The sequence below is a fragment of the Protopterus annectens genome, chromosome 6.part0 (genome assembly GCF_019279795.1).
Source record: "Protopterus annectens isolate FY-2018-M chromosome 6.part0, PAN1.0, whole genome shotgun sequence".
NCBI lineage: Eukaryota > Metazoa > Chordata > Ceratodontiformes > Protopteridae > Protopterus > Protopterus annectens.
The window spans coordinates 1,704,959,903-1,704,972,478 of NC_056737.1; the positions used below are offsets into that span (position 1 = coordinate 1,704,959,903).

The 12,576-nt window shown below is 35.3% G+C and overlaps 1 protein-coding gene across 1 annotated transcript in view; it reads left to right on the plus strand.

Annotated features, from left to right (window-relative positions):
- BMPR2 (bone morphogenetic protein receptor type 2) overlaps positions 1-12,576 on the plus strand; it is a 1,499,742-nt gene that overhangs the window by 1,485,414 nt on the left and 1,752 nt on the right. The window lies entirely within an intron of this gene.

Sequence of the window (12,576 nt, forward strand, 5' to 3'; positions counted from 1 at the left end):
GTAGGGGTGTGTGTGTTAGTGTGAAAATGCCCCCACCTGAATACATCTAGTGGCTAGAGGTACTCAAGCTCAAACCTTGTACCTTGGGTACAGGTAAAAAGAGCCTAAAGTCCCTAGCCACCATCACTTGTAAATTTATGCCTCATGTTTTTGTTCTGTTCCTCATTAAATCTGTGGTTTTCAGGATTTTGGCATTTGAATTTCAGACTTCATATTCTTCAGAAAATAAATGGTAACACAAAACCTTTTATCCTAGCAATTTTCTAAGTTTATAAGATCAGTATTTAAAATGTGCCCCTATTTTGGAGCCGTATTTCCCCATTATTGGCTTTGTCCACGTTTTTTGTGCTAAGAGGTTAAGAGCTATGGTGAGAAGGGAGAATTGAACTCACTAAGTGATATAGCCACTTTAGTTTCAGTCTTCCTGTCTTTCATAAAACTGCTGATTTGGCTTAGTGGTATGTTGATGCGTCCCTGCCCCCCCCCCCCAAAAAAAAAAGTGAAATTGAAAATAAGTGCCAAGAAGCTGTGCAAGATGCCTATGGCTTACAATACTGTCATTCCATATTTATATATATATATATATATATATATATATATATATAGATATATATATATATATAGAGAGATATATATATATATATATATATATATATATATATATATATATATATATATATAGTTTGTGTGTAAAATACTTTTATCATGGAAATGTTCTGAATAGGGCAGTTTTGTCATTAGTAGTTCATGCATTTTGTTTCATTGCCTACTGGAAAAATGTTTAAACAAATTTAAAATGCGCTCTAACTTAAGTCTAACAAGTGTGCTGTATGATACAAGGAATATAATTTAATAAAGTAAGGAATGTGCATCAAAGAACGCATGTATCTTTTGTGTGCAAGGGGCCTCGTTTCAGTGCGGTTTCAATGAATGTGAGTTTCAAGGGCAGAGAAGTTTAAAATGCCAAGTCTATTTTCATTGTGAGATGGTATTGCTTTGTTTAGCAGATATCTATTGTTTGTGCATTGTGCTATAAAATGTAAAAATAAAATCCAAGTAATCATTGTAGAAGTAAAGCAGTATGCACACATTAGTGTTTATGGTAAATGGGGTAAAACAGCCAGGTAATGGGACATTGGAATGGCTGCAGGGGGACTCTGGTGCTATATTTTGGTTCTGTTCTTCAGTTTGTGTTTGTAAGTTGGTATCCCACAATTCCATTGTAGTGGGTGGGGTTGTGTAATTATCTATGCAAATTTTATGTTAATCAGTGTACAGATTTGTACCTATTTTTCATGGTCCTTGTCCAGATTTTTGATGTTTCAAGGTTGAGAGGTATGATGAGGACAATCTAGTGAAGAAGCCCTTCTTAGATGGATAGTTAAATTGGGTGGGCTCTTCCCACCAGGGCTTAATGACAAAATGTGAATTTTTCACAAATTCTTATTATACTCACAATTCTCAGCTTTTTCTTATTGAAAAAGACATCTGTGCAAAGTGTGACCCAACATTTACTATGGATATCATTATTAGTAACTTTGTATTATTGTGCTAACCTTTTTCATCTTCATACAGCACTCATCTACTTCACAACATTAAGGTAATTTTTTATCTTATTTTTTTACAATTTGATATTATTGATGGTTTGGTACAGCCTCAGATGGACAACAACAATCTCTGCACATTTATTGTATGCCATTTATATACGTTTTATTTTTCATTATTATTTGCAACATAATTAATGATTTTTTCTTCATAGACAGGAAGTGATGTCATAGCTCTCTTATAGGGTATATAAGGAGCAGCTCTTATTTTGTGTTTTCTAACTACTGATGAAAGCTTGAATAGCTGAAACCGGTCTAGTTCTTGTATAATAAAATATAAGTATTGGAACCACTCGAGGTGCTGGCTTTTTTCTCAATATTCTTCCCTAAGCACATAAAATCTGTCTTAGAGCCAACCCCACATATTTTTTTTCATTTGCATTTCATTAATTTTATTTTACTTTTGTTTGTTTGACTGGATTTAGTCCAAAACCCTTTTTTCGGTAGAGGCACATTTAGAAAAGGGCTAAGCTATTGCAAACATTTTTAAGTAGGCATTCAGTAATGTACACGAACAGACATTAAGTAATGCACATTAACAGTGCCACATACATTTGCTAATTAGATTACATTCATATGAAATAAAGTAAAAGTGGGGTATAAAACAGGTTCGGAGACTTTATACGTGTGTGTGTGTGTGTGTGTATGTATGTATATATATATATAGACTATGATAAGTTTTATAATAGAAATATAAAAGTAGGGGATGAGCAGTCTCACAAAACTATGTATACAGCTGGGAGATGCTAGTAAAACTATTTTGGGTATTGGTGAAAACTAGTTGTGGGGCATAGGATTTTGAATGAAGAAAAGTGGTTTGACAATACGTCAAGGTGAAGATAGCAGTGGCATTTATCCTGGAGAGCGCGGGAGCAGGTCTGTAATGGGTCTGTGTTCACACATCAAACAAAAACTTCATCGAATGGCTATTCCTTTAACAGTAATCTGTGAACAAGCTTTCACTGAAGAGTGAAATCATCATAAAAAAAATCATCGAAAGGTAATAGTTGGCCAGCCACAAGAAAGTACCCTGCAAAGGTGGGGGGCTACACTCTCACCCTCCCAACTATATACACCACTGTGAGATCACACTACAGTGGGGAAAAGGGCAAATTTTAAAAAGTTTTGCTTAGCTTACCAGATGCATGGTAGTCAAATATTAACTGCTCATCTGTGATAACAGGATAAGTACTTTCCAAAACCGAACTAGAACAAAAACAACAAAGACGAGTAAAGCAGTTTGATCACCTTGCTTTAATAAGAAGTGAAACAGTGCATCTGGTACTTCGGCCATTCACCTTCACAGGATAAAGTGTACTGCACGGCACCAACTTTTGTACTGGGGGAACCTAATCATTAAATAATTGCATAATAAAACAATTCACTTTAAAGTGGTCCAGTATGCAAAATTACCATGAATCACATTCCTGAGTCATCCACTTCTGATAAACAACAAATTATACAGTAATTATCCACAGTTACAAAATACTTAGAATCATAAACAAAACATAACACCTACAAAAAATTGTATTAAAAATTCAAGTCAACTTTTAAATCAAGGTCCCTAGGATATAATGCCATATAATTAAGTATATATTTACTTTCTAATTTATTTAATTTGCTATCAAATATATTTACTTTTTGATTTATTTAATTTACTAACAAAATCACCCCCTCTCTGCAGTAAAGGCTGTGCTAAAACACTCAAGAAAAAAGCAGTGTCAGAACCTGAATGAGCCCTGCGGAAATGTTCTGCAACAGGACTTTTAAAATTACAATTCCTGATATCATCCCAATGTTCCATGATGCATACTTTAACTTTTCTCTTAGTCTGCCTCACATACCACTTGGTGACAAATCACCCACAGCCAATGATGTAAACAACCCCACAAGAGTCACACTAGAACTTGTCCCTAGAAATTAATCTTCAACCATTAATTTTAGTATTTGACAAATTCCTAATTTTACTCCACACCTTACAATGCCCACATGCAAAAGATCCAGTATCCCCTGATGAGGTCAGAAGATACCTGTATGTAAAATACAACAGTTCCTTTAAATTAAAAAATCTCTCATAAGAAAAAGTAACATGATTAGGAAACATGTCACCTACTATTTCATCTAAATAAACTAAATGCCATAGATCCAAAAATGTTTTTCTCAAAGTATCAGAAAAAAGTGAATGCTTCATGACAAAATACATTTTCTTATCACGAGTATCACGGTGCATGTATTCCTCAATGAACCTTATAGTACTCCAGTGACCTTTCCTACAGAAATTATCAGGGTTCCCTTCCAGTTTATGTCTAGTTTGATATAAAATTTCAAAAGAATACCCCCAATCTAAAAGCCTACTCCTCACCTCACCTTTTTGTAGCAGTGTAAAGGTCATTGATAAATATGTTGAAAACTATGGTGCCTATATAAATCCTTGTAGGACCTTGTAGCTGGAAAAGTATTTTTTTCCATTTCACTGCTTGCGCTCTGTTTGAGCAGTAGTAGCTATGGAACCATTACAGTAAAGCATTGGTGAGCCCTAAGGATGAGAGTTTATACAAAAGTTTCTAGTGGGCGACAGTATCACAAGCTTTTTTACACATCTGTGTCAAAAGTAGACATAGTTGTGCTTGTGTCTGGGCCAAACTGCCCAACACCATTTTACCCAAATCCCCAAAACAAGGCAGAAAGAGTTCTTTATTCCTTTGATGCATACAGGCAACTGAGATTCTGCCTAGGTAAAGCCAAGAATATCAGAACCTTGGACTTCCAAGATGGCTGCACCCTGATCCAACAGCTTAACTTCAGCTTTCAGTTTGTGAAAACAGAAACTGAGAAAAATGAGTGCCACTGAAATTGTTTTTGGATAAAATGCAGTTACTGGCTAGTAAGTACAGTTCTTGGGTGCCATCAAAGTAGAAATTTGGAAAACCTGAAAGAAAATCAACCACAAAAGATAAAGAGAAAACACTGTCTGGGAAGGATTATGCAGCTGTTCAGGAAAAAGCAGTTCTAGAGATGATTTATATTAATTTAGTGGAAAAAATAAATCAAATGCACTCAGAAGTGATTAAAATAAATGAAACATTGAAAGACTATATCATGTTAAATAAAAGGATGGAAAAATGGAAGAAGCTTTAACTAGCTGTTCAGATGAACTGATAAAACTGAAAAAAATTGATATGAAGAAAAAGCTAGCAGAGTATGAGGCTTCTTAAGAAGAAATATTTAAAAAAATAGAATGAGAAGATAGGGTGTACAGACAACCTGAGAAACTGGAAGGAACGGAATGTTTTACTTGTATGAAAGCAACTGGACTGGTGTTCCACAACTTCCCCTGTAGAAAGGCACATACAATGTATGCTCCATCCCTGGCCGTGAGAAAGCAACCAAGACCTGTATCAGTAAAGATGCTATCATACCAGCAGAAAGAGTAGATTCTGACAAAACTGGCAGACGGTTGATGTATTAAAATTGAAGGCAACAGAGTGTTTGTAGAAAATTATTCACTGTATATACCAGGCAGAAGAGAAGCATAATTATCCCAGCATTCAAAGAATGTTGAAATGCAGTTGTAAGATTCAAGCTGCTGTATCCAGCTGTCTTCAGGGCATTTTTTTTCCTGGGGGCATCAAATTAATTTTTTGATGTAGGAAGAAATAAAAAGTTTATCCAACAGAAAGTAAGACAGCAAGAAGAAGGAGACTCTTCTCATTCTTCTCTCAGTAAGGTTCATAGAGAGACTTTGCCAGTGAAACCAAGGAAAATGCTTGAGAGTTAGAAAAAAAGACAGCAGTTGACTAGAAGAATCAGGAGTACCTTGAACTTGAACTAGAGTCTGGTGTTGGATGATGGAGATGTAGGAAGGAGATCAACAACAACACTGAAATTAGTGAATAAATGGGAGATTATAAAGCGTCAGTGCTGTTTGTGAAGTACAGCTTTGGGAGAGTAAATACCTGAAAAAGATGACTTTTGCTGATTTTGTTAGACTTGTGGGTGGACTGTAAAGCACATGCATCACTTTGTCATCAATGTGTGGGACACTAAAAGGTGGAAAAGTAACTGTAAGTAAAAACACTTTTTTTCTTAGTATTTGTATTAAAACATTTCTATAATAAAAACTGCATATTGCACAGAGTAAAGCAGTTTTATGTAGTCAGGATTATTTTAAATGAGGAAGAGTATTTCCAGTGACTGTTGTGTGTGTTAAAGATATTAAACAGATACTTTTTAGTTGTAAAAAATAGGCTTTACAGTATAAGAAGATTAAAAAAGCTGGACCACAGCAAGTTTGCTGTTAATATGCTGTGACCATGGGATGCTGTGGTGGGTTGTAAAAGTGCACTGATTATATTATGTGTAAAATTAAGATAAATTAAGATATTTTTTCTTATTTTTACAAGAGTGAATGTCTAAATTAATCCTTTTGGCTTAAGTTGTAAACAAGTGTTTTTTGTAAGCAAGTAGACTTTAGAAATAAGACAGAATGATTGTAACCATGAAAAATACAAGGTTTCTTACAACTGAATAGATATTTCTTTTTGTTATTTTTTTCCATTAGTAAATATCCACTGGGGGTCAAGTCTGTAGCTAGAGGCAGCTTTACAAAGCTTCATTGCTGAGTACTTTCTCATTGAGATGAGCTGTCTGTAGGTGCAAGCAATTCATCTTGAGAGTTCTGAGTATTCTTTGCTGAGGGAAATACAAAATTTAAAGGTACAAATGGCACACAGTTTAATGAAAAATAGTTTGAAATTATGGGAAGTGAATGGGAGATACCAGCTTCCCTATCAGCTTTAATACTTTAATGCATTTAATAGAACACTGTACAATTTGGTTTTATTTAAAGATGGTCATAGCACTTTTTTCTTAGGGCTAAAAGTTAATGGTTTCTGAAAGCATACAAGCTGTGTTTCACGTATGAATAGAGGTAAGAACAAACTACAGACAGTGTAAATGGGAGCACAGGCTCTAGCATGTGCTTTAGCATGGGTAACCTTAATTTTAGGTTAGGTAATGCTTGCGGAAGCAGCTGTCGATTTTAGGCAATTGTTCCTATCTGGAGAGCTAAACTTAATTTTTTGAAGATGTACATAAGTTTGTGTATATGTTCTAGGTTAATATGGAATAGGGGTGTTTTGAAAAAGTATTTACATTTTTTTTTCTCTCTGAGATTTTTCATTAAAAAAAGTCTTCAAACATGTGATATAGGTTCAAATGAAGATGAGAGAAACAAGTGTCCAAAAGATCAGCCTGCCAAACATTGTGTGCATGTAACACAAAAACTGGAAATAAACATGCAAAAAAAACTGTCTTGTATTATAAGTGGGAACAATAGCCTTTTTATCATAATGGATATATTATCTTGAAATATAAATGGCGGCCTTACATAGACAAAAAGGAAAGAGTATTGAATTATAATAAGAAATGCAAAGTAACAATGTTGCAATAGACACATTTGGAAAGAAATGAGCATGTGAATTTGACAAAGAAAATATTTTAGAATGGATATTCTGTAGAGTATCAGGGGCAAAGGAAAAGGAGAATAATTATACTAATTGCTAGAGGGTCTTCAATAGTGATAGAAGAGGGAAAAATCAATAGAGGTAGATTTCTGATAGTAAGGAGCTATTAGCAAGGGAGGATGATTATGTTGGTACATATTTATATTCCACCAAAAACTGCTATTATGGAGCTTAAGAACATTTTGTGAGAAATGTTCAGCTGTCAGCAGAGAGTATTACGTATATGTGGGGACTGGAACTTGATTTGCAATCATGGGAATGTATTAAGGGAATCCAAACACAAGCAGGTGCCCGTGGAACCCTTGCACGGCCAAACAGGAAAATTGAAGAAACAAAACAGCCAGCAAGTGTTGGCAAATGCCACATCCAAATAAATAATTTATTCCCATAGGGAAAACAAATTCCCCTATGTCTCTGAAATTGTAAAAACAATTTACAAAACCATCAAACCGGTTTCGGCTCCTCAGAGCCTTCTTCAGTGATACAAACAATGAAAAAAGTCAAAGTATCAGTATACATACATATATATGATTAAACCACACATAAAGACCAATCACAGCACTGCATATATAATCACCAGGTATTGTGCATGTAGCCAAAAGATGGGCGTCCAATATAAACAGAGAGGATTTATTATCATACAGAGACAAGAACAACAATTTGAATCCACAGCCCTTGCGTTTGGTGACTACCTATGGACGAAATACACAGGGCTTTAAAAATATTATATATAGACATTGGAATGTGCTTAAAGCTGATCAAAAATTTAACTCTCTTCTTCCAGAGAGATGTTCTTTTTCATTTAGAAGGGGACAGACTATTGGCTCTAAATGTAGTCATTATAAGAGAGTTGGCTCCGATTCTTCTGCTTCCGCCCAGTTGTCCCTTACAGGCAAACCTATTGTTGGGTGTATGTGTATACCCTGTTGGCATTGTTCTTTTTGTATTCGTGTTTCACACACCAGGGAATTTAGTAGTAGAAATACTTCAGAGGTCTTTGACATCAAATTTTGGGCCAATTGTAGTACTGAGTGGGTCATCTATTTGGTGACCTGTAACTGTTCTGCTTTCTATGTTGGAAAGACTTCCAGGTCTTTTCGTCTCAGAATTTGTGAACATTTGAGTGATATCAAAAATAAACGCATTAGTAATGCATTATATAAACATAGTTTGAAACATGCATCAGCATGCTTTAAATTTGTTATTATTGACTGTATAAAGGGAAAATGTAAAGATAAACAATATTGGAATGAACTACTCAGCTCAAAGGAGAGAAAATGGATTATAAAACTTGGAGCCTTGTTTTCACCTGGCCTTAATGACCAATTATAAATGCAGTGCTGTGATTGGTCTTTATATGTGGTTTAATCATATATATGTATGTATACTGATACTTTGACTTTTTTCATTGTTTGTATCACTGAAGAAGGCTCTGAGGAGCCGAAACCGGTTTGATGGTTTTGTAAATTGTTTTTACAATTTCAGAGACATAGGGGAAGAGACACTGGCACTTTTGTTAGAAAGAGAGGAACTTCATGAATGAGTAGTGGAAATTATTCGAGAGTTAGCGAAAACAGAAATATCTTCAGAAGTTATAGCTAGTGAGTGGGATAAAATGAAATTGGAGTTTAAAACAGGGAAGAAATATGGTTGATAAGTAATAAGAATTACTTAGAAGGGCTGACAAAGCTTAAATTATAGCAGAATAAGGGGAATCTCACAGAACAAGAGGCACAAATGCTGCGTGCTAAAGAGATAATAAAGGGAGTATCCAGATAATATGATTTTAGGATGATTGCTGTTAAGCAATTAGTTTTGGATAATAACTCCAGGATATCAGATGTTCAGATCAACTGTTTGTATCCTTTGCATGCAGGAAAGAGGGGAAATCAGTTACTGGCACACTTCATCTTCTACTCTGACCATGACAGAAAAAATTGAAGGGTCCGTGAGAACCCATGTCATTAATGTTACATTAGCCTCTTTAGCCTTTGTAAGGGGGATGAATACACAGGCTGTTCTTGAGGCTGCTGTGTGGTTATTGGTCCACACCTTTTCCAAACACTATAGACTAGACATTACTGCTAGGGCTAGATTTGTAACTGCCATTTTGTAGGGCCTGTTGTAACTAAACCTAATCATCTATCCAGCTCCCTAATATTCTAAGCTCTGAGAACTGTCTCAGTGGTAAGGACTACTAATCAGTGATCTAAATGAAGAATACTGTGCAGTTGTGTAAGAACCTACTGTAATAGTAGATGTAACAAATCAATATACATACATACAAATGTTTCAAGCATGGGCATTAAAGCCCTTCTAGCTTGCCAATATGCCAAACACTTGTTCCCATAGTAAATGTCCAGGCTGTTCTTAAAAATATCTAAACTAGTACTTGCTTTAATGTAATTTGGTAGTTTGTTCCAAACATCAGCTACTCTGTCAGAGAACCAATTAGTACACTTCTCATTCCTATAGAATCGTCTACATAAGTTATCTGACTATTCTCTAGTACTTTTTGATAACCCCAAACATTCCTAGAGGTAGCTGTCCCTAAATGCCTTGTATACCTGAATAAGATCCCCTCTTAAATATCTGTAAGAGACACTGTACAAGTTCAGATATTTTTCTCTTTCATTATAACTTAGAATTTCACATCCATGGATGCCCTTAGTATATTTCCGCTGTACTCTTTCCAGTTTATTCATGCCTTGTTTTCCTATAGACTTTCCATATTGTTATTCCATACTCAAGTTTGGATCTAATGTAACTAGCAAACAATGACTTCATTATGTTTGATTTCCTAGACTTTATAAATCTTTTTATACAACCTATAGTTCTATAACTATCATTAGCCAATTGGTTGATATGATTAGAAAAACTCATAGCTGAATCTACCCAGGTCCTTAAATGAGTCTACAGTTTCAATCACTGTGTGCTGTATTAAATATTCACCTTTCAGTTTGTCTCCCAAATCTCATATGCTTAGTTTTTGATGTATTTATCAACATATTATTGTCCTGTGCCCAAATCGCCAATTTAGTCAAATTATTTTGCAGACATGCCTTATCTGTAACACTTGTAATCAGTTTACCCAATTTCAGGTCGTCAGCATATAGACTGTAGAACACCTCAAATGAAAAAGTAAGGTCTGAAAGATACAATCTAAACAAGTAAGGGCCTAGTACAGAGCCCTGTGGGACACCTTGACTGTAACCAAGGATTTCACCTGTCCAGTTGGTGTGTGATACTTGCCATGTCCTATCTGTAAGCCATGCAGCTATCCGTCTTATCAACAGTACATCAATACCTAGTTGTACTAATTTATTGATCAGTATTTTGTGCATGACCCTATCAAATGCTGAAGTTGAATCTATATAAATCACATCACAGCACAATTTTTCATTCATAGCTGTTATTATATTGTTATAGAACATCATGTTACAGGTGGTAATAGATCTATTTTCAACATATGCATGCTGATATATGGTTTCAAGTCCCAACCTATCCATTTCTGACAATAACTTATCCAGTATTACTTTCTCCATTATTTTTCCACAACATGAAAGTAGACTTGAGGGTCTATATGATTCTGGGTTTGTCCTACTCCCCTTTCCTTTAAAGACATGTTTAATAAGTGTATGTCTCCAATCTTGAGGAATCTCCCATATTTATATGACCTTGTGAATAATAGATGCAATGGCAGTGTTCAAGTTCTTGCTTAAGTGTTCTCAAATCATCGTTACTTATTCCGTCTCCTCCCTGCGCTTTGTTTGAATCCAGTTTCCACAGTTCTTTTTCAATGTAATCTAATTTGATTCCAGTATCTGGGGTTACCTGGATGTCACTAGGACAACTTACCACCCCTTTTGTGGAGCCAAACTGTTATGCATAAGATTTTGTAAATATATCTATAATCTGTTGTCTGAGAATAAATTTTAGAAAATGCACACAGTTTATCAATTTGTGTATCTTTACTCCTTCCACATCTTATGTATCTATAAAAAGGTTTCCTGTTCTGCTCAATATCTTTATATATATTTTCTTCAAATTTTTCTTGATCTTGTCTAACACTATGCTTAATCTGTTTGTCCAGCTCGTTTATTTCAGTTTTCCAAGTTGTTGCTCGACCTCTCTTACATTTCTTATATTTTTTGTCTCTCACCTTAATCAGGCATCTTGTTCTTATGGAAATATACCCCCCTGATGTTAAGTGCCTAGATCCTGATGTTTAACACTTTTTTGACTTTTTGCACTCAATTTCTCTTTCAAAACTTTCCACATTCCATCTGCAGTTTTTCCACTGAACACCTCACTCCAGTTAGTTTTATATAGCAACTTTTTTGCTTCCGTATAATCTGTAGTTTAACCTTCTGTGCATTGGCTTAGATTTCAGTTTGGCAGAATTATCTAGCAACAAATTAACCTTTATGACCCCATGATCACTGCACATCAGTAGTGGTAAAACGTGACTTGAAGTTACAGTAATTTCTTTAGGAACACAAACAATATCTAGTATATTCCATCCCCGGTAGTTTTTTTATTACAATCTGAAGCATTTGTTGTACCTGAATATACTCTGTGAATAATTTCTTTACTAACGTTGTTTAGTCAATATTATTCCAGTCTGTTTCTGGTAAATTTAAGTCCCCAGCTAATATTATTCTTTCCTCCTGTGTTTTATGTAAGAAATGTATGAATTTCTCTAGGTCATCTGCACTTGACTTTGGTGGTCTGTACACTCCGACAATTGTTATATGTTCCAGGGTTGTCTTTATTGCAGTACTAGTTCACTCCCCACCATCCTATGTTCTTTTTATGTACATCCATGGCTGGAGTGAGGTACTCTTTCCCTGTGCAACTCTCTCTTCTTCCTTCAACCTTGAGGAACCCTGTTTCACTAAGTCTTAATAAAAAAGGATAGCATACACATGTTCTTGCTTGGATGAAATCATTAGGTCCTTGTCTGTGGTTTAAGAGGGGGAATAACCTGTGGTCATCCTGGGCAAGAAAGCCCTAAAGTGTTGTGGTCAGATGTCAGCTTTATACAAGGAAGATCTGCTGTCCCTAAAACATGGACATCCAACTGGCCTGGAAGGGAAAGGATGCTGAGGTCTGGAAGTTGAACCAAACATTGGGTATTCTACAGCAGAAGTCCTAGCTGTAAGAGCTACTGCCACAGTGCTGTACTTAACTACTGTTGTCAGTTCTTCCATAATAAACAGTAGGTCTTCAAAACCAGCCTGTATTGCTGACAAAAAAACTGTATTCTGTATAGGAATTGCACTGGTATATTCTGATTACTGGTCTTCATTTTACTGTTGCGTCCTGGGCACATTTGGAAACCCATTGTTATGGCATATTATAATTTCCAAACAAATGTTACACAACATTTTCAGTAATTCATATATTGAGAAATACAGAATTATAGTCAACGTGCAGAAGTATAA